Source organism: Homarus americanus, unplaced genomic scaffold (genome assembly GCF_018991925.1).
Source record: "Homarus americanus isolate GMGI-L3 unplaced genomic scaffold, GMGI_Hamer_2.0 scaffold38749, whole genome shotgun sequence".
NCBI classification, from domain to species: domain Eukaryota; kingdom Metazoa; phylum Arthropoda; class Malacostraca; order Decapoda; family Nephropidae; genus Homarus; species Homarus americanus.
Window position 1 is genome coordinate 33,801 of NW_024752084.1, and position 26,200 is coordinate 60,000.

At 47.2% G+C, this 26,200-nt stretch overlaps 1 protein-coding gene across 1 annotated transcript in view; it reads right to left on the reverse strand.

Moving 5' to 3' along the window:
• LOC121854933 (paramyosin-like) overlaps positions 1–26,200 on the reverse strand; it is a 54,052-nt gene that overhangs the window by 8,850 nt on the left and 19,002 nt on the right. The window lies entirely within an intron of this gene.

Consider the following 26,200-nt stretch of genomic DNA (forward strand, 5'->3'; position numbering starts at 1 on the left):
ATAACGCTCGCGAAAAAAAAAATGCATAAGAAGAATAACCCCTACCGGCTAGAGGAACATATGTTTGGCGTCTCAAGTTGCCATAAGGTCTGGCTGGAGGGATATTTTACACTGTGTGGCCACCGAGTATTGACGACCTGACAGCCGAGTTCAGCATCTGGCGTGAAACTGGACGCTAGAGGCGGGGTGGTCTGGCACGCGAGTCTCTACCTCTCCAAGCTGGATGATCCCCTCCCACTTACGCCGGCCTGTCCTCCCACCCTCCTGCACCACCACCTGCCCTCCCACTATCACCATCACCACCTATCCCCTTTACCTACGCCTGCCATCTACTCAAGGGGCAAACAGTGATGTTATAAATATGCGTAAAACTCTTTCGGTGACAGTATTTAAGTGGGTCAAAGGAATCAATAAGGGCGATATAGATAAAGTTCTTATAATATCCGAGCAGGATAGGACTCGTAGCAACGGATTTAAGTTGGAGAAGTTTAGGTTTAGGAGGGAGATAGGAAGGAACTGGTTCACAAATAGGGTGGTGGACGAGTGGAACAAGCTTAGCAACTTTGTAGTAAGTGCTGAAACGCTGGAAAGTTTTAAAAGGAGGCTAGATAGATTCATGGATGATAGAGTGGTAGTACCTCCCGACACGAGCTGCCATGCACAGGCCAACCGGCCTATTGCAGACGCTTTATTTTCTTATGTTCTTATGTATTTCACCTCCCCCCCCCTCCGCCCACACGCCTAACATAAACCGTTCTTGCATCGATATTTAAGCCTACGTGCACACTACACATGCAACAAATAGATAGATGTACAAAATAACGCCCATCGTTACCCTGTAATAATAATAATAATAATAATAATAATAATAATAATAATAATAATAATAATAATAATAATAATAATAATAATAATAATAATAATAATAATAATAATAATAATAAAGAAATACAAAATTGAAAAAAAACATCAAAAGTGAGAAACAATATATGTATGTTGTGTTGTCAAAGTAAGAGAAACAATTGAGACCTGCAATTGTGTGTAGATGAGGTAGAAAGTCAGATCAGCAACCTGGGACTTGGTCACAATTTTCGTGATGCCATATGGCAGCAGGGTCTACCATTAGACAATACATTATGCTTCCATTATCTTCCCAGGCGGTAGTACCTCCCTATTTGGTAGCTGCTTTACTATACACGTATCAGTTATGCCATTGTTAATCAGTAACCAGGATATCTGAGCTGAACTTATTATCAGAGGCGGACCAGTACAACAGTCAAACTTACACTCCAACCCCTACTCCCCCATGATCCTTGGTCAAGATAACCCTCTACAACCCGAGTTACAGCTTGAGATCACAGATAACACCCTGAGATCGACTCAGGTTACAGGAGGTGAGGGTCTCTGGGCTCCTCCTCCAACACTCGGCCACAAAGAAGAATCCTGACCCACTAAAAAAATCGGTATCGGCCGCTGACCTGTTGCCCACTAATCCTCTTTCACGTACCTCGAAGGGTATCGTCTTTCACCTTACCCATTTCCCTCTACCTTTCTGGCAGTCCTACACCCACCACCACCCTCTCCTGATACCTAACGTATGTGGCCTCTAAAGTCTCTTTTGTGACACAGTAAACTAGTTTTGCAGAAACGTAGGAGCAAAAGATATGTTTGGGAGAGTAACTGTAGACTGGCTCACGTGGCCTCTTGAAGTGAAGAAAACAGTTGTATGAAAAGGAGGGAATGACGTAAAGGACATAACAAGGGGACGACATATTTCGCCTTAGCAGCATCCACCAGTCGAGGGTCGATCGTCTCCATCACATTTTCCGGTGTATTGTGGAGGCGTCACCCCAGGGTCGTCAGGCCCCGTTGCCTCACTGTGTCTCCTCCAGCACCCGCTGATGCCCTGCCCACACCCTTACGGCTTACCTGCCCACTACTGAACGGCTCAGAAAAATCCACCCTTGAGCTGATCAAAGAAACAAGAGTGAATGGTCCGAGGAAACCAAACCCTGATCTGCCCATAAAATGCATCGATGAACTTTCTTGTCTTCCTGGTACTTACGTTACAGAGGCTGAATATGGAAAAACACGCAAGGAATTAATGTTTGCAGAATAATTTCTTCATTTGTTTTTGTTTTGGTAGTTAGTGGATTTGTGGCAAAAACATATTTACAAGAAAAACTCAGTGTTATATGGAAAAAAACCTTGACAGATTTTCTCTTAAGAAGTCATCCAGGTCACATGATCATGGGATCACTTCTATATATTCGCTTCTAATTGTCTACCAAGAACTTGCCAATCCTCGCATCACAGATGCAGCAGACGTCCAGAAATAGCTCTATATCTTTTCTAAATCAGGACTTCCCCTGTCAGACTACCAACAACACATCAAGAGGCGGTGGAGGACTTTACACAACAATACGTCAGGGGAGCTCAGGTACTCAGGTGTGTGGCCGACGCTCCTCTACAACAAAGCGTGGATGAGGCCTCCCCGACCACACGTCAAAACACAGGAGGGCGAAGGAACCAACAGTGGCGAGGAATGCTCCCAGGGAGGACTTCAATGCTCCGTGAAAAACGATCTAACAGTCTGCTGCGTGGAATAATTCCTCAGATGTGTCGTTCACCTCAGAACACAAGCATATGGTAAGGGACGATGTAAGAAAGGGACATTAGTATCCCGTGAAGAAGAATCTAACTCCGTTCCAGTCTACTTCATGAAATAATTCCCCAGTAGCATTTTATGGCTTTCCCGGGGCTCTTAAATAATCAAGATTCCAATGGCTGTTAATAGAACATAATGACATTGTTTATGTCATTACGGCAGCACGAGGAAGATTATTGGAGCTGTAAAACGATTATACGTCTTTAAGAACACAAACTTTCTCGGTGCTACCGGTATTATAAACAGCGAGGCTTCTGGATTAGCATTGGTTTAAGATAGCTTAATTACCAGGTAAACACAACCCAGGTGAAACTGAACGAGGCCAGGTGAGACCAGACGAGGCCAGATTCCCACAGATGCGTCCCTCATAACACGCTGAGCTACTATACGGGGCTCACTCATGGTCCACCGAACTTTTTATTTCCACTTTTTTCCACTGGTATTCACGGTATGACGTTGCTGGGAAAACATGAACCTTTTTATGACGGATTAATCTCATAGTCTGATAATGATAGTTTCGCTTCCTTCTACCTCTGTGTACTCTTACTTGGTATAGATGTTTACTCGTAACCACACCATATTTTTCTCTATGAACGATCTAATCTCTTCTTCGCCTTCTGATGGAGAGAGTTCTAACGGCTCAACAATAAATCCCACATCGAAGTGAATCATAGACAAACTTATAGGAAGAATAACACGGCGGGAACTACCTAATAAACACGACCATTTACCTGTGAAATGCGAACGTAAAGCCGACCAGGACAACAAAAGGTCGCCAAAGTTATAAATTGTAGACGTCCACTGTGAGGTAACTACCACCACTCTCTCTCTCTCCCTCCTCTAACACTCTTCCTCCATCCGCCCCCCTTCTCTCTCTCTCTCTCTCTCTCTCTCTCTCTCTCTCTCTCTCTCTCTCTCTCTCTCTCTCCTCTTGTTCTTCCTATTCTTCCTCTTCTTGTTCGTTCTCCTGTTTCCCTTCCTCCTTATTTATATAAATAACTATTTCCTTCCTTCTTTCTTTGTTCGGTCATCTCCAACTTCTTCTTTTTCCACTCTCCCATTCTATTTCTCCTCCTTCTTTCCCCCTCCCTTTATTATCCATCTGCTCCTCTCCTCATCCTTTTCCCTCCTCTCTTTATTCTCCCTCCTCTCCTTCTCCTTCCTCACACCAAAACGCTGAGATCAACGGAGGGCAAACTTTGGTTCCACCTCGTCAGTCTCGTGGGTCGTATCGTCGTCAGTGTCCAGCGGCAACTAGTGAACGACACCCGACAGAGGCAGATTATATAGTGTGTGAGGAGGGGAGTGTTGTGAAGCCAGCGTAGAGGTCCTTTTTGATGACCAGGATGGGAAAGAAAGAAGTTTAGGAGTGATGGTAGTGGTGAGGGTAGTGAGGGTGGTGAGGGTAGTGGTGAGGGTAGTGAGGGTGGTGAGGGTAGTGAGGATGGTGTGGGTGGTGTGGGTAGTGAGGGTGGTGTGGGTAGTGAGGGTGGTGTGGGTAAGGCTGGTGGCGACAGTGGTGATGTTGTGGGTAAGAGTGGTAATGGTGTGGGTGATGATGGTGAGGATGGTTGATGGTGACAGTGATGGTGCTGGTTGAGGGTGGTGGTGAAAGTGGTGAGGGTGGAGGTGGTGATGAGGAGTGATGAAGGGGGACTTAAAATGGGGGTGAAAGGCAATAGGCTACAAGCAGGACATGGGGGGAGGAAGGCTACAGGCTACAAGCAGGACATGGGTTGAAAGGCTGCAGGCTACAAGAAGACATAGGGAGGAAGACTACAAGCAGGGCATGGGGCGAAAGGCTGGCAAAAAAGCAGGACATGGGGGAGGAAGGTTACAGGCAACAAGCACATGGGGAGGAAGGTTACAGGCTACAGCAGGACATGGGGGAGGAAGGCTACAGGCTACAAGTAAGACATAGGGGAGGAAGACTACAAGCGGACATGGGGCAAAGGCTACAGGCAAGCAGGACATGGGGGAGGAAGGTTACAGGCAACAAACAGGGACATGGGGGAGGAAGGCAGGCTACAAGCAGGACATGGGGAGGAAGGTTACAGGCTACAAGTAAGACATAGGGGAGGAAGACTACAAAGCAGGACATGGGGAGGCTACAGGCAAAAAAGCAGGACATGGGGAGGAAGGTTACAGGCAACAAGCAGGACATGGGGGAGGAAGGCTACAGGCAACAAGCACATGGGGGGAGGAAGGTTACAGGCTACAAGCAGGACATGGGGAGGCTACAGGCTACAAGTAAGACATAGGGAAGACTACAAGAGGGCATGGGGCGAAAGGGCAACAGGACATAGGAAGGTACAAGCTACAAGCAGGACATGGGGAGGAAGGCTACAGGCAACAAGCAGGACATGGGGAGGAGGGCACAGGCTGCAAGCAGGACATGGGGGAGGAAGGTTACAAGCCACAGCAGGACATGGGGAGGAAGGTTACAAGCCACAAGCAGGACATGGGGGAGAGGCTACAGGCAACAAGCAGGACATGGGGGAGGAAGGTTAAGGCTACAAGCAGACATGGGGGAGGGTTACAAGCTACAAGCAGGACATGGGGGAGGAAGGTTACAAGCCACAAGCAGGACATGGGGAGGAGGGGACTGGAAGGTTACAGGCTACAAACAGGACATGGGAGGAAGGCTACAGGCAACAAGCAGGACATGGGGGAGGAAGGCTGGCAGGACATGGGCTACAGGCTACAAGTAAACATAGGGAGAAGACTTCATGGGCGGCTGAGGCAAAAAGCAGGACATGGGGGAGGAAGGTTAAGGCTACAGGACATGGGGGAGGAGGCTACAGGCAACAAGCAGGACATGGGGTGAAAGGCTACAGGCTACAAGTAAGACATAGGGGAGGAAGACTACAAAGCAGGACATGGGGCGAAAGGCTACAGGCAAAAAGCAGGGACATGGGGGGAAGGCTACAGGCAACAAGCAGGACATGGGGAGGAAGGCTACAGGCAACAAGCAGGACATGGGGTGAAAGGCTAGGAAGACATAGGGGAGGAAGACTACAGCAGGACATGGGGCGAAAGGCTACAGGCAAAAAGCAGGACATGGGGGAGGAAGGCTACAGGCAACAAGCAGGACATGGGGGAGGAAGGCTACAGGCTGGCACATGGGGTGCTGGCAAAGCAGGACATGGGGGAGGAAGGTTACAAGCAAAGGGACATGGGGAGGGAAGGTTACAGGCTACAAGCAGGATGGGGGAGGAGTTACAGGCTACAAGTAAGACATAGGGGAGGAAGACTACAAGCAGGGCATGGGGCGAAAGGCTACAGGCAAAAAGCAGGACATGGGGGGAGGAAGGCTACAGGCACAAGCAGAAAGGAGCAGGGTTACAGGCTACAAGTAAGACATAGGGGAGGAAGACTACAAGCAGGGCATGGGGCGAAGGCTACAGGCAAGGGACATGGGGAGAAGGCTACAGCAACAAGCAGGACATGGGGGAGGAAGGTTACAGGCTACAAGCAGGACATGGGGGAGGGAAGGTTACAGGCTAAAGTAAAGACATAGGGGGAAGACTGACAAGCAGGGCATGGGGCGAAAGGCTATAGGCAAAAGCAGGACATGGGGGATAGGAGATAACCACCGCAATTACCACGCACCATCACATCTACTACCGTGCAGTTATCCCCATTCGCCTTTATTAACACAACTCACACGGACAAAACAAAAATGAGGTGGTTGGAAGTACTTTAACACAGACAGGGGTATATTCAACAGTATACTTCGATATACTTTACGAGTATAGTTCACTCCCTTCCCTACCCTCCCCCCCCCAAGTCCCCGTTCTTCCTCTCTCCCACCAATTTCGTGAGTATTTCATATTGAGATGAATTTATGCGTTTTAAGTCGTAGGTAATTTCAACATCATTTTCCCAGCAACATTTGTTTGTTCATTGTGGCTTTAGGGAGAGATTATTGTTTTAGTGGCCTCTCTCTCTCTCTCTCTCTTTCATGCTTTGCCCTCTGTATGTTTGTTTATCTGTTCATATCTTGGTCTGTCTGTCTGTCTGTCTGCCTGCCTGTCTGTCTTTCTGTCATTTAAGTTTGTGTGTCTGTCTGTTTATGTGTCTGACTCTATCTATCTGTATGTATCTCTGTCTTTCTGTGTCTGTCTCTATCTCACATACACGGTAGGAGCCTAACGTAGTTCATATGGACGGGGAACACCTTCACCATCCCGAGATCTTCGCTCATAACACCGTCTCCCCTTCGTTGTCTCGTTCAATCGGGGCAAAAGAGTGTTCCAGGCCACTCACCCTCCTCCTCCTCCTATTTTTCCTCTCTAATGATTCCTCGAAGGACACTACTTTGAGAATGTTTTCCAGGGAGATGACGGATGGAGCTGGCTGGGAGTGAGAGGCTAGGGAGTATGGAATGAGATGGGAGGGAGGGAGGGAGTGAGAGGCTGTGGGGAGTTGAGGGAAGAGAAAATGAGGGAACAGCAGTAGGGAAGGTAGGGGAAGCTGGCTGGTTTGAGGAAGTCTGGGGAGTGTTGAGGAAACTTAAGGGGGGAGGGGAAGAGGGAAGGAGAGTATAGGGGAGTACTAGGAAGGGAGAAGAGGGAACTGGGTGAGGGAGAAGCTGGGGTGAGGGAGGGTGGGGGAGAGCTATGTGGTGGGGAGCTGGGGGAGAGTCAGTGGTTTAGTTTACTTGGGGACAGACATTGTGAGTCATGCTGGGGTGGCTGGGGTGGCTCACAGGTCTTAACGCACCGAAGGAATGTGTCCACCGAGGAGGAGAGATAAATGGTAACTAAATAGAGAGATTGAAGGGAAGAGAGAAGAGGAGCGAGGAGGGGGAGGAGGAGTTGGTAATGGAAATGGATGGCGAGGAAGGGTAGAGGACTAAGGGATGGGGGTGGAGCAAGAGGAAGAGGAGAAGTAGAGGAGGAAATGCATGAAAGAGATGGAAAGAGGAGGAGTAGACGAGGAAGATGGGAGGAGGGTAGGAAAAAGATAGAATCGGGAGAGGAGAAGGGGTAGGGTTTTGCCGGGGAAGGGAAAGAAGAGGAAGTAGGAGAGAGGAGGGGGAGAAATGGGAGGTAGCGGAGGGGAGAGGGAAGGTGATGTAAGGGAAGATACAGGGAAAGGGGAGGTAAGGGAGAGGCAGAGAAGTGGGAGGAAGGGGATGAAACAGGGCAATAGACGGGAGGGGAGGGGAGGGGAGGGGCTGGTGGATGACCCCATTGGCTTCTCGTAGTGTGTGGGGGACCAAATTGCAGGACATCCCCCAAGAGGGTAATTATCTGTGATTGATGATAATAGTAGCGCCCGTTCTCGCTACGAGACGCCAACACCCACTATAAGACACGAACACCCGCTACGAGACGTCAACACCCGCTACGAGACGTCAACACCCGCTACGAGACGTCAAAACCCGCTACTTCACCCGCCAAGAGGCACTAAATATCCTGCCAATTTCCGCTATGTCCCCACATCGTCTCCTTACAGCTGCTACTCGCCAAGACGGACTGCTCCCTCCATCGTAATGATCACAAACAATGATCAAGAGACGATGGGAATGTGCTGGAGGACTGCCGTGACAAGCAACAGAGCCTCATATTAACTCAGCGAAGAGGGATGTGTTCTGAGAAGCCTTGAGGGGCGTTCATAATGCGAAGTTCATTTGGTCGTGTGTGCGCGTGCGTGCGTGCGTGCGTGCGTGGTTGAGAGGATGGGTCAAGGCATCTACCTGAACCACTACGATCTTACACAGAAACAGAAAATTCATATACTCGTGAAAATAAAAATGTTTTATAAATAAGGTAATAAAGATTGAGAAGTTCCAGTAAATGAGTAAAAGTAGTGAATAATAACATAATAACGAAATAAAAAGAGACACGATACAACATTTCCAAAATAAAGTCGTCCCCAGGAAGGTAATGGGGGGAGGGGGGGGGGCTGACGCTATCATAATGAAGATCACAGTGTTTAGCTGAGGTACCTCTTGTACACCCACCCTGTGAATAAGTGTTCTTGTTGCTTATTCTAACATCTGCTCTAATACCTGGTCAAATATCTACTCTAATACCCCCTTAGTACCTGCCCTTGTACACTACCTGCTTTACTCAAATACCTGATCTAATATTACTTCCATATCTAGTCTTAACACTACTTTAATTCTCTCTCTACACTACTCTAATATCCACTCTAGCTCTCACTCTAATACCCACTCTTGTTCCGGACAATTAGAGGCTACACATCCCCTCCTACTGCCGTGACGCTCAGCTCAAAGGGACCAAGGTCACTTCACCTCCCCACCAGAACACGTCACATCCACCCCAAAAGATTTCCCCCGAGTCCATAAATATTTACTAACTTAATGGGGTTCTGAGTTATGAGATAGACGCGTATAATATATTTCTTGTGTTTTTATATCCGTAACAAATTCATGAGTATATTTTTGTATTTTAAGGTTATCGGGATAATGTAATGGTGGTTTAATGAGGTTGAAGGTTAATGATAATACCTAAGTGTTATTTTTTGGTAGAAGGTGTTGTGGACGGGGAGAGAGAGAGAGAGAGAGAGAGAGAGAGAGAGAGAGAGAGAGAGAGAGAATATGAAATGTGTAACGAGACGAGAATGGAGGAGCTGGGGAAGTGTGAAGATGGAGAAGTACTTAAGGTATCTCTTATGTGTCTCTTGATCACTGCACGAGGGGATACTGTATGTGTGTGTGTGTATGTGTGTGTGTGTGTGTGTGTGTGTGTGTGCGTGCGCGCGCGTGTGTATGTGTGTGTTTTACCTAGAGGATGGGTGTACACTATCTCCTGTCCCTCCACCCGGATGAAGCCAGACAACTAGTGCATTTTTTCCCATCTTCTTCTAAGCTCATTTTCTTAGTCCACTTGTCAGCCATTTGTTTATACAAGTAATATATGTTTGCACGTTAAACCGAAATCGTGCACAGTCAGAATTTTAGACACACACCGCAGTCGTCGCAGCTGATAATTTAGAGCACGGCCGCAGCCACCACCTGCGGATGCGATCCCAACATGACCCCCTGCGGTAGACCCGAAAGTTGCGGCGGTGGATGCGACTGTGGCGAGTGGATAGACCAAGTCATGTGCGGTGAGGCGGAAAACAGATGGTTGCCTCCGTGACAAATGTTTACATCCATGGTTAGATGGTGGTGGATAGATAATGGATAAAACTGTTGGATTCTAGTTATTGTCAAGCACACACACACACACACACACAAACACACACACACACACACACACACACACACACACACACACACAGAGGTGAGGGGGAGCAGCTCATCCCGGGAATAATTACTGTGATCCTCGTCACTCCCAGCTGCTGAAAACACATCTGCCGCCCCTCCACTCTTCCTTCTCTCCCCTATGTTCCTTACGTACCCCTCTTCCTCCTCATTCCCTCTGTTCTCTTCCTCCTTTCCTCTGCTTCCCATGTTCTCCTTCCTTTCCTCTGCTTATCATCTTGTCCTTCCTTTCCTCCTCTTCTCTCCCTTCGTATCTTCGTATTTTCCCTCCTCTTTATCTTCGTCCCCTGCTTCCTTTCCTTTATATCCCTTCTCTCATTTCCCCCCTTTCTTTCTCCCTTCTTCCCGTTCGTTCTCCCTCTTTCTTTCTCCTCCTCTTCTCTGTTCTCCACCACCCCTCCATTCCCACCCCTCCTCCACCACCCCTCCATTCCCACCCCTCCTCCACCACTCCATAAATCGATATTTGGACCAATAATGGAGAATAAATTAATTTGCCGACCAAGAAAGACGGTCAATAACATAATCAACAACGTAAGCAAGCAATGGATAGAAAAAAGAGTCAATAAATGGGTAGAGAAAACACAAAATAAGTGATAAAGTAGAAGTAAAAAAAAGAATAATCATAGTATGATAATTAATGAAATATCTAAACAAATATATTACTTATGTAGATAATAATAAACGTTAAATGAATAGCTATATACATATTAATAGTAAAGGGCTTATAATTCCATGTTCAGTGTTGCATAGTACAGACAAAGGGCCACAACCTTAATAAACCCACACTTGGTGAGAGACTGAGGTGGATCACACGGGATAATGTACCGTGTTGATGTTTGTGTCCTGAGAGATGAACGTACAAGAACGACAGATGAAGGTTGATGTTGCTTTGTCACTCTACAGCTGTTGTGTTGGTTTTATTATTGTAGCTGTTTTTGCTGTAGTTATGTCCTGCTGTCATTGATGTTATTAATGCTGCTGCTGTTGTTGATGCTGTCGATGCTGTTACTCTCATTTCTTGATTTTGCTGCTTCAGGTCAGGTTACTGTTTCTCTCATCTCAGGTACTGCTGCATATACTGTTAATTATTAAAGCTACTGTTTTTACTGCCGTTTCCGTTGTGTAGTTTAATGACCCCATACTTGCTGTTGCTGCTCATGTCGCTGTTGTCATTACCTTCTACAGCTGCTGCTATTAAATGGTTGTGTTGTGGTGTTACACATACAGTAATTTCGATTCTTTTGTTTTTTCTGTTGCTGCTATCATGGGTGGCAGCTGTGTCTGTGTATGCCGCTGGCTTGCTGCTGCAGCTCCAGGGGTTACGATTTGGGCGCGACAGCTGCGGTGCGGGTCCTGCTGTCCGCCGCGGGTGGCCGACTTGTATAATTGGGAGGCATCGATTGAGGACGGGTTTACATGTTTGCGTCGCCCAGGTCTTACACAGTCTCGGTAATATTGGGGCCCTCGGGGGTCATCCCTTAACGAGTTGCGGTAATGAGAGAGAGACATGGAGAGATAAATAGCTAGAGAGAGACAAAACAGAGAGCGAAAATAACATATATACCTGGCTTAATGGTTTGGAAATAGACGTGGTTTATTAATGTTCGCCAAAGATAGAATTTTTTATAAGTTGATTGATGTACTGTACGTCCGTTTTTTTTCTTCAGGTATTGATCAGTAAGTGTGTGTTCGTGTTCAGTGGACGAGTTTTCTAATACTCGGTGGCTATTTGCACGTTACGTCAGTGGTGTATAATATACTTTTAAAGATCTGAGTTGTAAGGTTTGTGGTGAGAGGAGGAGATGATGAAGTTATCAGACATGACACAACACTCGCTGCCACTACTGAGGAGATGAAGAACAGCTTCATAGGATATGACCTTACCACAGCTGATGCTATTGTTGGTGCCCGTGGCGTGTTGCAGGCTCGCGTCCCGCCCTCCCCACCACCACCACCTGCTGGCTCGCGTCCCGCCCTCCCCACCACCACCACCTGCTGGTTCGTGTCCCGCCCTCCCCACCACCACCTGCCTTGTCCTCCCCAACTTCACCACCACACATCCCATCCCCTCATTTTCACCTGTTGTTGTTTGGATGTGTTCATATACTCTTGACTACCTTCTTTCCTCCATCCCTCCATCACGAACTTTCCTCCCTCCTTATCTCCTTCTACCTCTCCTCCCTCCCTCACGATATCTCTCTCTCCTTCACTCCCTCACTCAGAGATATGAAGTTCAGACGATGTCCAAGAATCTGAGTTCCATATGGCGCTTCAGTCAGTCAGTCAGTCAGTCAGTCAGTCCATAAACCACTGCGTCACTCACTATCACCTTCCACCTGGACGACACGTGGGGGCAGTGAACCTTGACACACCTTAATTGGGAACATTGTCTTGAAATATTTACCTTTATCCCCCTCCTTCTCCTCTTTCGCCTCCACCTCCTACTTCTCCTCCTCCTCCTCCTCCTTTTCCTCCTCCTCCTCTTTCTCCTCCTCCTTCACCTCCTACTTCTCCTCCTTCTCCTCCACCTCCAACTCCTCCTCCTCCTCCTCCTCCTCCTCCTCCTTCCCTTCTTCTTTCAACTTCTCTTTTTTGTCTTATCGTCTTCCTCTTTCTCTTATTTTTTTACTTCTCTTCCTCTTCCTCCTTCTCTTCCTCATCATCATCTCTCTCTTCCTCCTCCTCCTTCTCCTCCTCAGCATTATCATCTCTCTTCTTCCTCTTCCTCCTCCTCACTACCTTCACTCGACCACCGTAATTAAAAGTGATCCATCCCGCGGTTGACGTAATCGAATTAGCTAGGGAGGCCATATTGTCTCCGGTGAAGAGGGGGGAGGGGGAGCTTGGAGGGGTAAAGGGAGGAGGGTGGTGCAGAGGGAGGGGGTGGGGAAGGAGTGATGGAGAGAGGAGCAGGAATGGTGGAGAAAGACGTGGTGATGGAGAGAGAGAGAGAGAGAGAGAGAGAGAGAGAGAGAGAGAGAGAGAGAGAGAGAGACTGGGGTGGTGGAGAGGTATAGGCTAAGACGGAGGGTGTGGACGGAAGGTTGGGGCAGTGGTGAAAGGTCAGAGGTCAAGGGTCAGGAGGACATCCGGAGGTTATGGTCAAGACAGCTGTGACCTCCAGATGTTACCGCCAGGGGGTACATGTACTGTCTGTCCCCCTGTAGATTGATAGATAGATAGATAGATAGATAGATAGATAGATAGATAGATAGATAGATAGATACCAAGATGATGTAGTAGATATGAAGTGATGGGATGGAACAAGGCGGCCATTAAACTACCCCATTAACAACATGAACTACCACTACCCTATGAACGACTTGGATTACCACTACCTCATTAACGACATGAACTACCACTACCCTATAAACGACTTGGATTACCACTACCCCATTAACGACATGAACTACCACTACCCTATAAACGACTTGGATTACCACTACCCCATTAACGACCTGAACTACCACTATCCCATTAACGACTTGGATTACCACTACCCCATTAACGACCTGAACTACCACTATCCCATTAACGTCTTGGATTACCACTACCACATTCTCGACCTGAACTACCGCTACCCCATTAACGACCTGAACTACTACTACCCCATTAATGACCTGAACTACCGCTACCCCATTAACGACTAAGACTACCTCGTCATTAACGACCTAGACTACCTCGCCATTAACGACCTGAACTACCCCATTAACTACAGTCTCAGGTTGCCATTGGACGCGAGAAGTTGATGTAGTAATTGTATTTGGCCCAGCACCCATCCTAATGACTCCCTTAATGGAACAGTGGAAAGACCATGGGGGTGGAGGAAGGAAGGAGGCAGGAGGGAAGGAAGGAGGGTGGGAGGGAAATGGGGTAGGGAGAGAGGGAAAGGAGGGTAGGTGGGAAGGATGGGAGGGTAGGAGGAAGGAAGGGAGGGCAGGAGGGAAGGAAGGGAGGGTGGGAGGGTAGGAGGGAAGGAAGGGAGGGTGGGAGGGAAGGAAGGGAGGGTAGGGAGGGAAGGAAGGAGGGCAGGAGGGAAGGATGGGAGGGTGGGAGGGAAGGAAGGGAGGGCAGGAGGGAAGGATGGGAGGGCAGGAGGGAAGGATGGGGGGTAGGGAGGAAGGAAGGAGGGTAGGGAGGAAAGGGAGGGTAGGAGGGAAGGAAGGGAGGGCAGGAGGGAAGGAAGGAAGGGTGGGAGGGAAGGATGGGAGGGTGGGGAGGAAGGAAGGGAGGGCAGGAGGGAAGGAAGGAGGGCAGGAGGGAAGGAAGGAGGAAGGAAGGAGGGTGGGAGGGAAGGATGGGAGGGTAGGAGGGAAGGAAGGGAGGGATTGGTGAAGGGAAAAGGTAACGAGGAAAGGTAAAGGAGAGGGGCGGGTATTATAGGTCTCCCTCCCCCTCCAACCCCCCACGGCAAAGAGGATGTATGGGTGGGTCATTGGGAAAAAAAATATAGGGTGTATGGGAGCAATGTTGGGGGGAGGGGGGAGGGGGAGGGGTTGAGTCCTTCATCAACCCCCCAACTCTCCCTCCTTAAACTTAATTTCCCCCTTATCCCTCAGCAGGAAGGAGGAAAGGGGGGAAGGAGAGGGAGAGAGGGATAATTGATGACGAAGGAAAGTATAAAGAGGAGAGGTAAGAGGGAGTGAAGAGGAAGCTGTACAATAACGTAGTGTAAGAGGAAGACTCGATAAGTACATCAACCAGAAGGTGATGGTGGAAGAGGAAGAGGAGGAGGACAAGGAGGAATTATTGTGATAGGAGGAACATGAAAAAAGAGGAGGAAGAGGAGAAAGCAGTGTGGAGGAAGGGCCAGGAGAGAAGAGGGTGCCGTTATTATTATTATTATTATTATTATTATTATTATAAAACAAGACGAGAATTTGTAAGACATTATACACCAAGTATTATAAAGATGAGACTCAGAGATATGAGGAAAGAGGAGGAGGAGGAGGAGGAGGAGGAGAGGAAGAAGAGAAAAAAGAGATGAGGACGGGAAGAGAAAGAAGAAAAATAGAGAAAAAATAAGGATAACAATATATTTTTTATCGATGTAAGATGATTTGCAGGACATAACAACTTGGTAATGAGTTAAGGATTTGTAAGACTAATGAACGTACAGATGCCGATACCTCCCTCTCTCCCTTCCCGCCACCCACCTGGGAGTGAAGAGGATGGGAGAGGAGAGGGCGGAGGGAGGGTGGGGGGGGGGGACCTTGGTCGGTATTGAAAAAAAGTACTACTACTACTACTACTACTACTAATAATAATAATAATAATAATAATAACAACAGCAGCACCCGTTCGTGGTATTTTCCCACCATTAGCCATTTCGAGACGATGTGTCCGGTGGGAGATTAACATTCAGCCACTATCTGTCTCCGTTTGTTTAACACTACGGTAAGTCTTTCTCCGCCAGATAACTTACAAACAGGCCTTGTACATTATTGTACGTGGATACATATATTATCGATGGCCAACGTGGGCAACGGCGGAACCTCTGCAAATGCAAGACCATGACTAAACCAAGATACATCATCATTTTGTAAACACCAAACGCGCGTATGATAATTCCCACCAACAGCTGCTGTGAATACGAAATATTGTACAATTAACAGGGAAATAACAAACTGTTTACATGGGAGGTTGTACCAGACTACGTCGTTGTTCGTCTTAACGAGGCTGATGAACCCCGCTCGGGGCTCACCCAACATGTAATTTATTAAGAAGTTTTAATAAAAGAAGACGAGGATTACACGCTGTACATTATTATCATTATTATTATTTTTTCTTAGTTAATCATAAATTGTGGTGAGCGTCGAGCGGCTACCGTAGGAGGATGGTTGATGGTGGCGGTGTACGGTAACTGAGGGGGGTGCCTTGAGGGGGGTTGTATACGTTGGGGTTTTGTGTACGCTTGGAGGGTCTTAATTACATGTGGGGGTCTTGTTTACACATAAGGATCTTGTTTACATGTCGAGGTTCTTGTTTTCATACACATGGGAAGGTTTAATGTTATGAGTGAGCCTGTTTGTGTGTGTGTATGACTGTATGTATATGACTGTGTGTATAAGACTGTGTGTGTGTGTGTAAGACTGTTTGGGTGTATGACTGTGTGAATGTATGGCTGCGTGGGTGTAAGACTGTGTATGTGTATGACTGTGTGTGTGTATGACTGTGTATGACTGTGTGTATGTGTAAGACTGTGTGTGTGTATGACTGCGAATGTATGACTGTGTGTGGGTATGACTGTGTGTATGTGTAAAACTGTGTGTGTGTGTGTGATTGTGTGCATGTGTACGACTGTATGTGCGTGTGTGTGTGTGTGTGACTGTGTGTGTATGACTGTGTATGTGCAAGACTGTGTGTGTGTGTGTGTGTGTATGACTGTGTGGGTGTGTATGACTGTGTGAGTGTGTAGATCAGGTGGGGTGTGTAAGGACTGTGTGGATGTGTATGACTGTGTGGGTGTGGCATGACTGTGTGAGGTGGCACTGTGTGTGAGTGTGTATGACTGTGTGAGTGTGTATGACTGTGTGGGTGTGTATGACTGTGTGGGTGTGTATGACTGTGTGGGTGTGTATGACTGTGTGAGTGTGTATGACTGTGTGAGTGTGTATGACTGTGTGGGTGGGGTGGGGACTGTGTGAGTGTGTATGACTGTGTGAGAAAGTGTGTATGACTGTGTGGGTGTGTATGATCACAGTGAGTGTGTATGACTGTGTGGATGTGTATGACTGTGTGGGTGTGTACGACTGTGTGAGTGTGTGTATGACTGTGTGAGTGTGTATGACTGTGTGAGTGTGTGATCTGGGGTGGGGTGTGTATGACTGTGTGTGTGGTGTGCATGACTGTGGGTGTGTATGTGACTGTGTGAGTGTGTACACCTGTGGGTGTGTATGACTGTGTGTGGGTGTGTATGACTGTGTGGGTGTGTATGACTGTGTGAGTGTGTATGACTGTGTGGGTGTGTATGACTGTGTGAGTGTGTATGACTGTGTGGGTGTGTATGACTGTGTGAGTGTGTATGACTGTGTGAGTGTGTATGACTGTGTGGGTGTGTATGACTGTGTGAGTGTGTATGACTGTGTGTATGCGTGAGGAAGAGGATACATAAATACATGGTTAATATACATAATGATCTGGAACATGAGTTGTCGATTACAGTTGGGATATTATACAGTATTACTATGTAGTTATACTCTCTCTCTCTCTCTCTCTCCCTAGCAAAAGGAGCTCCGTTAGTGACACAACTGACACATGATCCCCTGACAGGTTCTCCCTGATCGTCTTTTCACCCTTCTTCTCCGCCTTATTCTTCTCTTTCATCTCCCTGTCTTTCTCATCTCCTTTATATCTCTCTGTATCTCTCTCTCTCGCTCCTCACCACCACAAACACTTAAAGCGGATCCTCAAGACACACTCAAGACACACACCCTTCCAGTGTGTTAAACTAAGGCAAAACCACTGTGACGAGAGAGAGAGAGAGAGAGAGAGAGAGAGAGAGAGAGAGAGAGAGGAGAGAGGAGAGAGAGAGAGAGAGAGAGAGAGAGAGAGAGAGAGCATGAACTATTGCCTTGTCCTGGGTTAAAGATGGCTTCCAGGATACCTTTTGGCTTCCGCACGAACTCTTACACTCAAACCCAAGAAAATAACACGCAATCCTCCTTCCTCTTCTGCCCTCCTCCCCCTTTCGCTAATGAAGGGGGGGGGGAAGAGAGGGGGCAGGGTGATGGAATAGAGGAGAGGGAAGAGGGACAGAAGGAAAGGAGAGGTAGGAAGAGAGAACGGGAGGAAGGAAGGAGGGGGGGATGGGATGATAGGAATGAGGGGAAGAGGGGGGTGGAATGGGGTAGGGGAGAAATGAGGAAGAGGAGGGGGAAGATGTAGAGGGGATGCAAGGGGGGGAATGGGGAAGGGAGGAAGAGAGCACCCATTCCCTTCTGCTAATGAAGGGAATGGGGCTGAGAGGAAAGGAGAGGAAGGAGGAGGGAGGTGTAAACAGAAGAAGAACAAGAGTGAAGAAAATGGAAAAGTAGAAATGATGCGAAAGTAAGAATAAGGTGGAGTTACTGAGGAGGGGTGAGAGGGGAAGGAGAAAGAGAGAGAGAGAGAGAGGAGTGGGTGGGAGAGTGTGAAGCAGAAGAACAAAAGGGAGGAAGAGGAGAGGGAAGTGGGGTGGAGAATAAAAACGAGTGTAACAATAACAAGATGCTGGAAAGGAAGGGAGAAGGGGAATACACGATAATTAGGGGACAGGGGAAGAGTGGGATATTAGAGAGAGAGAGAGAGAGAGAGAGAGAGAGAGAGAGAGAGAGAGAGAGAGAGATGTGGGAAAAAAAGAAAGATGAGCAACAGGAGAGAAAAAAAAGGAAGAAGGATGATAGAAGGGGATGGGGAGGAGACAGGGAAGGAAGGAGTAATAGGAAAGAGGTAAAGAGAGATATGGAGAACGGAAATAGAAGGAAGGGTGAGAGGAAGAGGGTGATAGAGGGAGGGAGGAAAGAAGAGGGAAGGAGGGAAGGAGGAGGGTGATAGAAGGGAGGAGGAAGGAGGTGGGAGGGTAGGAGGGAGGAGGGGAGGGGTGGATAGAAGGGAGGGAGGAAGGAGGTGGGAGGGTAGGGAGGAGGGAGGGGACAATATATGAGAATATATGACCTCTCTGGTTCATGGGGTGGGGAGGACCTGGACGACCCCGGGCCAATGACTGGGGAGAGGTAATGCTGTGGGGGTGACGATAGTAGATAATGATGGGGCGAAGGGGTTGTGCTAAGATGGTGCTGGGGGGTAAAGCTATGATGGGGGAGGTGGGAGTGGGGGGAGGACTGGTGGAAACATTAAAAAGGGGTTGAGAGCATGGGGGGGGTACGATTGGTGGAGGTGGAGCGGAGTGCACAGAAGGGAAGGCAAGGGAAGAGGGAGGGAGGTAGTGAGGAAGGGCAGGAGGGAGGCACAGTAGGAAGAGAGGGAGGGGGGGAGGGAAGTCCAGATGTTCCAGCGACGAGGAAGGTAAGAAAGAGAGAGAACAAACACACAAGAAGGCAGTAATACCCGAGTTCTTTCATACTTGGTCTCGTTTGTGGTGACGGAACAAGAGAACATGGCGGTCATCATAGTCGAATTGGTAGTCATGTACGTCTGAGTGTTAAGATATGACAACAATAATAACGAGACTGTTTTGTTGGGCAGGGATCGACAACAGGTGGTTAAAGACCGGGACGAGTTTGGTTTTTGTACATATTTTTTCTTCTTCAAATATCCCAACATCTAGGTAAGGTCTGGGTGCTGTATTCCTGTATCAACGCCGACGGGACTGGTTATGTAAATGTGATAAGAAAACGAGGAAGAATTTCGATATTGTGATACAGTGACTAGTAGGAGGGGACTGTACTGTTCAGATATGTAGACTAAAAGTGTTCCGACACCACAACCAGTAGAGGAAATGTTCTGATTATCTCAACGACAGAATAGAGAAATTAGATCGACAGTTTTTACAAACAGGAGATGAGAACTTCCTGAACTAAACAACAAAGACCTTGGGATGAGATATAAACTTAATTACAAACTTTCAAGCTTATTTTAAGAGCTTGAGTGTTAAAGCTGACTCTATCCACTGTGCGAAACTCCCTGTCACGGGTGGTTCTTGTTCTATATCACAATATCCTTTAAACATTTCACAACATCCGGGTTTTAATTGAAGTTGACAAGAGGGACGGCGCATCGGGGGAGATATTCAACAATAAAGCTTCTTTCGTCTCTTCCTGTGGTGATCAGTAGATGAGATTTAGGATCACGTGAAGATTATTACCACAGCTTATCTCGCCTTAAGATTAACACTTTAAAGTTAACCTGGCCTACCTAACCTAATTTAACATATAACCTTACCTAACCCAACCTAACCCTAACCGACCCGACCCGACCCGACCCGACCCGACCCGACCCGACAAGACCCGACCCGACCCGATCCGACCCGACCCGACCCATGTACCAAATGTTTAATGTGCCATTGAGGTGATTACGCGAAGAATAATATTGAGACTAAGTAAAGAGTTATGGAGAGACATTGATTAATTTAAACATTATATAACCGAGATTGTACGATATATATCAGTCATTATAATAGAGGAATACAAAAGACTGTACTGGAAAATATCAAACAGCAGCAGGAAGATATGATAAAAGAAAATTGTTTCGTATTTAACAAATTACTTAGCAAAATAACTATTGAAATAAGTAAAGTTTTATCTTATACAATATTGTCTCTGAATTTTGCGTAGTTGGATATTTAATCTTCAGATACGCATTTCCCGCGTAGAATAATACACGTGAATTGGCTGCAATAGGGTGGTGATGAGCCCTTGTGTTCGACAGCGGCAGCGAGGAGGGTGTTTGGTGAGTCCGGTGAGGATGCATTAGAAATTTAATGTTGAGATTAACTGAAGGGAGATTATTACAGCGTGTCCTTGAGGCTCTAGCTAAGAATTATTTGCTAGCGGACAAAAACAGTGTTCGGCTTTCCCAGCGTGTCAGGGGTGACATTATTGAGGTAGTGAGTGAGTGAGTGAGTGAGTGAGGGAAGGAGGGAGGGAGGGAGATAGAGAGAGAAGGAGGGAGGGAAGCCTGGGGCAAGGGGAAGGATTCTTTGTTGACACATAGTCCCCCCCTCTGTCTGTCTATTGTGTTGTCTTTCTCTCTCTGTCTATGTCTTTTTTCGTCTCTGACTGATTGTCGCCTCTAAGGGGGGGGGGTCGTGGCCACAATAGCACCAGCAGGAGAGTCATTACATCAATCACCCTCCCTGTGTCACCCGGACCAGCACGTCTTCCTCCCCCCTCCTGGACGACAACAGAGGTCATGGAGCTGGAAGGGGGGATTGAGAGAGAGAGAGAGAGAACACGTTCTCCCCAGTATCCAGAGCAGCTGTACAATGGACAGCCCGAGCGTCATGTCCTAACTGGAATCATTGATTCGATAATGGTCCACTTGGCCCGGGGTCCACCTACGCCCAGCGCCGTCATTAGGTGGTAACACATCCCCACCGGGCAGCCCACAAGGACTCCTAACGATCCGGTTGAAGTCACCAACGTACCGAGTGTAGACTGGGTCCCTGCCTACTGTCTGCTGACTTCCCCTGCAAGTGTAATAGTTCCGGAGACCTTTCGAGCACAGTGTAGTTACCAGTTACTTGTGTAAAGTTTGATTAAGGATTAGTACTTATATTTTCGTTGAAATCACTATGGCGTACATACGCTTTAGTTGCAGTCATTGTTGTTATCCTACGAGATGAATGATAGATTTATTTGTGACATGATACACACATTTTGTGCTGAAGACAATTTTAAAATCTCTACCACATGTTGACAGTTTGATCAGGGAGGTAAGGGTGATATTTCCCCAGGGTCACCCCATTAAGGGAAGAGAAAGTATAGGGTGGTATACTGCCCTCCCCTCCCCTTAGGGTCACCAGCCAATTAGGACAAATAAAACAATGTGATGCACTCGTGCAGGGATGTCACCCCCATTAGGGTAAAGTGAACGATTGGGTGACACTGCCGGAGTCCGCCGCGCCGCCTCATTAAGGTAAGGGGAAACAATTACCTAAATTAATGTGCGTCAACCCTAACAGTGATCGCTAATATACGCTCCCCATAGCATCATCTCCTCGGATTAAACTCCGGGCCATCTGAATCACAATACACCGTTCGAAACTCACATCCATCACTCAGAGACTCATGAAGAATACCCAACGATGATATACAGAACGAGACGAAGTGGAGGTAAAGCTTGCGTCAGCTGGTAGTCGCGGCGTCATGTGGCATGCGCGAACCAGCGATCTCGATGTGCAACATTTACCAGTCACTTCTTTTTTGTTGTTGTTGTCTTACGAACGACTAACTCATCCTTTGAATATAGATTGGCAACCTGTACCGGAATGGAAGTACCCTTGCCGGGGCTTACAAACCAGCTGTTGTAAAGCGGGGCCCTTGCAACACGCCCCTGGTGATGGTGGTGGGCGGGGTAGACGATTGAAGACTGTTTTATCTGTAATATTAAGAGACTTCATAGCAGGGGGATGGTGGGGTAGAAGTACGCAGTGATTAGGGTGGGCCAGGGGGAAGAGGAGAGGGAGGAGGGGAGAGGGAGGAGGGGAGAGATCGGTTAGTAGAGTGAGAAAGGAGAGATGAGACAGGAAGTGAGAGGCACGGAAGGTGAGATGGAGAGGAGAGACAACAATGAGAAACACGATGAAAAATAATAATGAATAAACACTAAGGAGATAAAACAAGGTGAATGAGAGATAGTGTAATAAAGAAATGAACCAGAGTGAAGAGAGTGAATAAAAGAGTGAATAAAAATAAGGATGATAAAGAGATTAGGTAAGATAAATGAGAAAGAAGAGAATAATTATCGGTTTATGAGAATTAGGATGAAGACGAGATGGAGTAAAGAAGTTAAGTTAGTGAATCGTAAGTCATCGTCACAACTCCATCAACAAGAGACGATGTTTACCTTTATGGCGACGTGATAACTACAGTGTCTATATTCTTTAGGGAGTTTGATCTTCTCTTGTTTGTTTCTTTCCACGACCAAGTCACTTTTTTTAATCTCTCTTTTTTCTCTCCCTCTTTATTTTTTCTCTCGTTTTCTCTCTTTTTCTCCCTATTTCTCTTTTTTCTCTTTCATTCTCTTATTTTCGCCCCTTTCTCCTTTTTGTGTTTTTATGTACCCCTCTCTTTCTCTCTTTCTTTTTTCTCTCCCTCCCCTTGTCTCTCCTTTTTCCTCCTCCTCTTTCTCCCTCTTTCTTCAACCGTATCAGGGAGAAAAAAATCGATAACCATAAAGATCTTTTGAGGACCAGGTGACACACACAGCAGCGGGCCTGAGCCTTAGTATCCGTGTAACACATTGAATAGGTATAGAGTGTGACCCCTCCCCTCCCCCTCGTCTCTCTATCCTTTCTTATTCTCTCTCTTTCCCCTCCCCTCCCCTCGCCTCTCTCTCTCTCTCCCTCTCTCCTCCCCTCATCCCACTCTCTCTCTCTCCTCCTCTCCCCTTCTCCAGGAGCTTAAACGCCCCTCCACCCCGCTCTCGAACTCCTTTCTCCTCCTACCCTTTCATCCCTTATTTTCTCTCTCCTTCACCCCCTCTTTACCCCCACCCCACGGAGTTTAAGCGACCTATGCCCTTCCTACAGCCTATAAACCTCTTCCCTCACACCGCCCCGCTCTATAGGAACCCAAAGACGCCTGACATTCTTACAGACGGCGAGGAAAAAAGGATATCCCCCCCTCCAAGACCACGCCCAGGACTTGACCAACACCCAGGACTTGACCAACACCCAGGACTTGACCAAACACAGGACTTGGACCAACACCCAGGACTTGACCAACATCAGGACTTGACCAACACAGGGGACCAACACAGGTGACCAACACCCAGACTTGACCAAATCAGAGGCCAACACTCAGGACTTGGCCAACATCAGGACTTAACACCCAGGACTTGACCAACACCCAGGACCAACACAGGACTTGACCAACACCCAGGACTTTCCAGGACTCCAACACCCAGGACTTGACCAACACCCAGGACTTTGGACCAACACCCAGGACTCTGACCAACACCCAGGACTTGACTGACCTAACACCCAGGACTTGACCAACACTGACTTGACCAACACCCAGGACTGCACCCAGGAACTCACCCAGGACTTGACCAACACCCAGGACTAACACCCAGGACTTGGCCAACACCCAAGACTTGACCAAGCACCCAGGACTTGACCAACACCCAGGACTTGACCAAACACCCAGGACTTGACCAACACCCAGGACTTGACCAAACACCCAGGACTTGACCAAGCACCAGGACCTGATAACACCCAGGACTTGACCAACACCCAGGACTTGATTAACACCCAGGACTTGACAACACCCAGACTGACCAACACCCAGGACTTGACCAACACCCAGGACTTGACCAAACACTCTTTATCTATTCAACAATATCTTATCTATCTATTAGTTTCTTAGGTCCTAATCTTTATCTATTACATCGCTTTTTCAAGTGAAGTAATCCCGGTGTGGCAGGGATTAGTGGAGGTGCCCAGGTGATGCCCTGTATGACATGTATCCCAGTAATCCCCGATCTCTCTTTGTAATCCTATTAACGGGAGGGGAGGGGATAGGATAGGAAAGGGGAGGAAGGGGAGGGGGAGAACATTAAGAGGTAAAGTAGGGGGACGGGAGGGAGGGTGGAAGGAGAGGAGAATGGGATGAGAAGAAGGGAAGAAGAGAGGGAGGGAAAGAGAGTTGGGAGAAAGGAAGAATAAAGGAGAGGGGAGTGGAAGGAGAAAGAGAAAATAGAAGAGGGACAAGTGAAGGGGGAAGGAGAGGAACGAGGGAAGAAGGATGAGGAGGAGTAGGAGTGGGAAAGATGAGGTAACCCATTAACTCATATGTGGAAGGAAGGAGGAAGGGGGCGGCAGGTAAAGGAAGGGGGGAGGATGAGGATTGCCCACTAACTCATCGTGAACAGAGGGGGTGGGGTGGGGGGTAGGGTAGGGTAGACCATCAGAAAGGTAAGATGTATAATTTCAGGAGTGTCCCTTTTTTTTGTCCATTATGTGAATCGTGAGGGGGCAGGAAGGTGAGAAGAAAGGGTGATAGGGAGGGTAGGAGGTGAGAGAGAGGGGAGAAGGTGAGAGGGAAGGGACGAGATGAGAGGGAGGGATGAGAGTTTGAGTGAGAGGAGATGGGATGAGAGGGAGGGAGAGAGGGAGAGGAGGAGCCCCGGGCGTCTACTGAAGCAGGTGAGGCATTAATTTTACCTCAAGTGTGATTAGCCAACCTGGCAGGGTGTACCGGCCAATGTGCGTGTGTGTGTGTGTGTGTGTGTGTGTGTGTTTCACTTATTTCAGACATTGTCATATATTTAGTAACAATAAAACAGCACTTAACTTCAACACTTAAAGACATAAATAAAACAAATTGTTCTTTGAATTAAAAAAAAAATTGAATAATGTATAATAAAAACGAGTCTAATTATAAATAAATAAATAAATAAATAAATAAATAAATAAATATATATATATATATATATATATATATATATATATATATATATATATATATATATATATATATATATATATATATATATATATATATATAAACAACAGCATAAGGATATAATAACCAGCGACCATTAGAGCATGACGGGGGGGAAATCCCAATGGGTAGGGGAAAATCTATTTTAGGCCCGTCACCTCCATCATGCTGGCCGCCAAGCCTGATTGGTCACACTAACTGGGTCGCCAGAATCAATTACCAAACGTTTTTCACAAGGATCCGGGGCGTGAAAGACGGATGATTCGATGGAGGAAGTTTTTCACAGGTATCCATAGCGGGTGATGACTGATGGTTTCACAGGGACCTGGGGCCCTGAAGACAGAAATTCTTACACAGATTTAGGAGTGAGAGAAAAGATTTTTTAAGGGGATTAGTAAATGTGACAAATGGAAATGTTTTACGGAATAATTGATAAGAAAATAGATGTATCAGACCGATATGGATGAAAAATAAAGGATTATTTACTCGAAATTAAAGACCATAAAAGAAGCTCATGTGTAGCGAAATAAAAAGTATCCATATGAAATTAGAGGAAGCGAAGTCCAACATTTTCAGAATGACACGAGCTACCGGAGAGTAGCATTAAAAGAGAGAAGAAAACAACATATTATCTCAGGACTTCAGACAGTTTTATTTGTATCAGTAGTGTAGTTGAAGCTGCCCAGAGTTGAAGATGTTCTGCACAAAGTGTAACAGCCAGTCTTTAGTACATAATGCAACCTAGGCACTGCTGGGAGGTGGTGGTGCCACAGATGAGTTACGTGCCTCCTGCTCTGGACCACACACACTGTGTCCACCCGTAAAACAGCCTCTTGATGAAGCCGTCACACCTCCACACAAAACACCTCCAAGGTACCTCCTGCCCTTGGAACATCGTGACACGGACAATGTGCCGTGGACGACCGGTGAATCTAGAATGGATGTAGCGTGAATACCCAGCGACTCCGTGACACATATTGCCTTAATCCATGTCGAGGCGCTGACTTAGAACAATGGTGGGGCCCGGGACGCCATCTTGAGAGTGGTGGGAGGCAACACTCACTCCCTATAACGGGAGCTTCAGGTCATCTAATTTTAGCTTAGGTCACTCCAGTAGCCCTTAATTACAGAAGTCAGCCTCGAGCGATAAATAGACGAGCAGGTCTACAGAAACAGGAGACC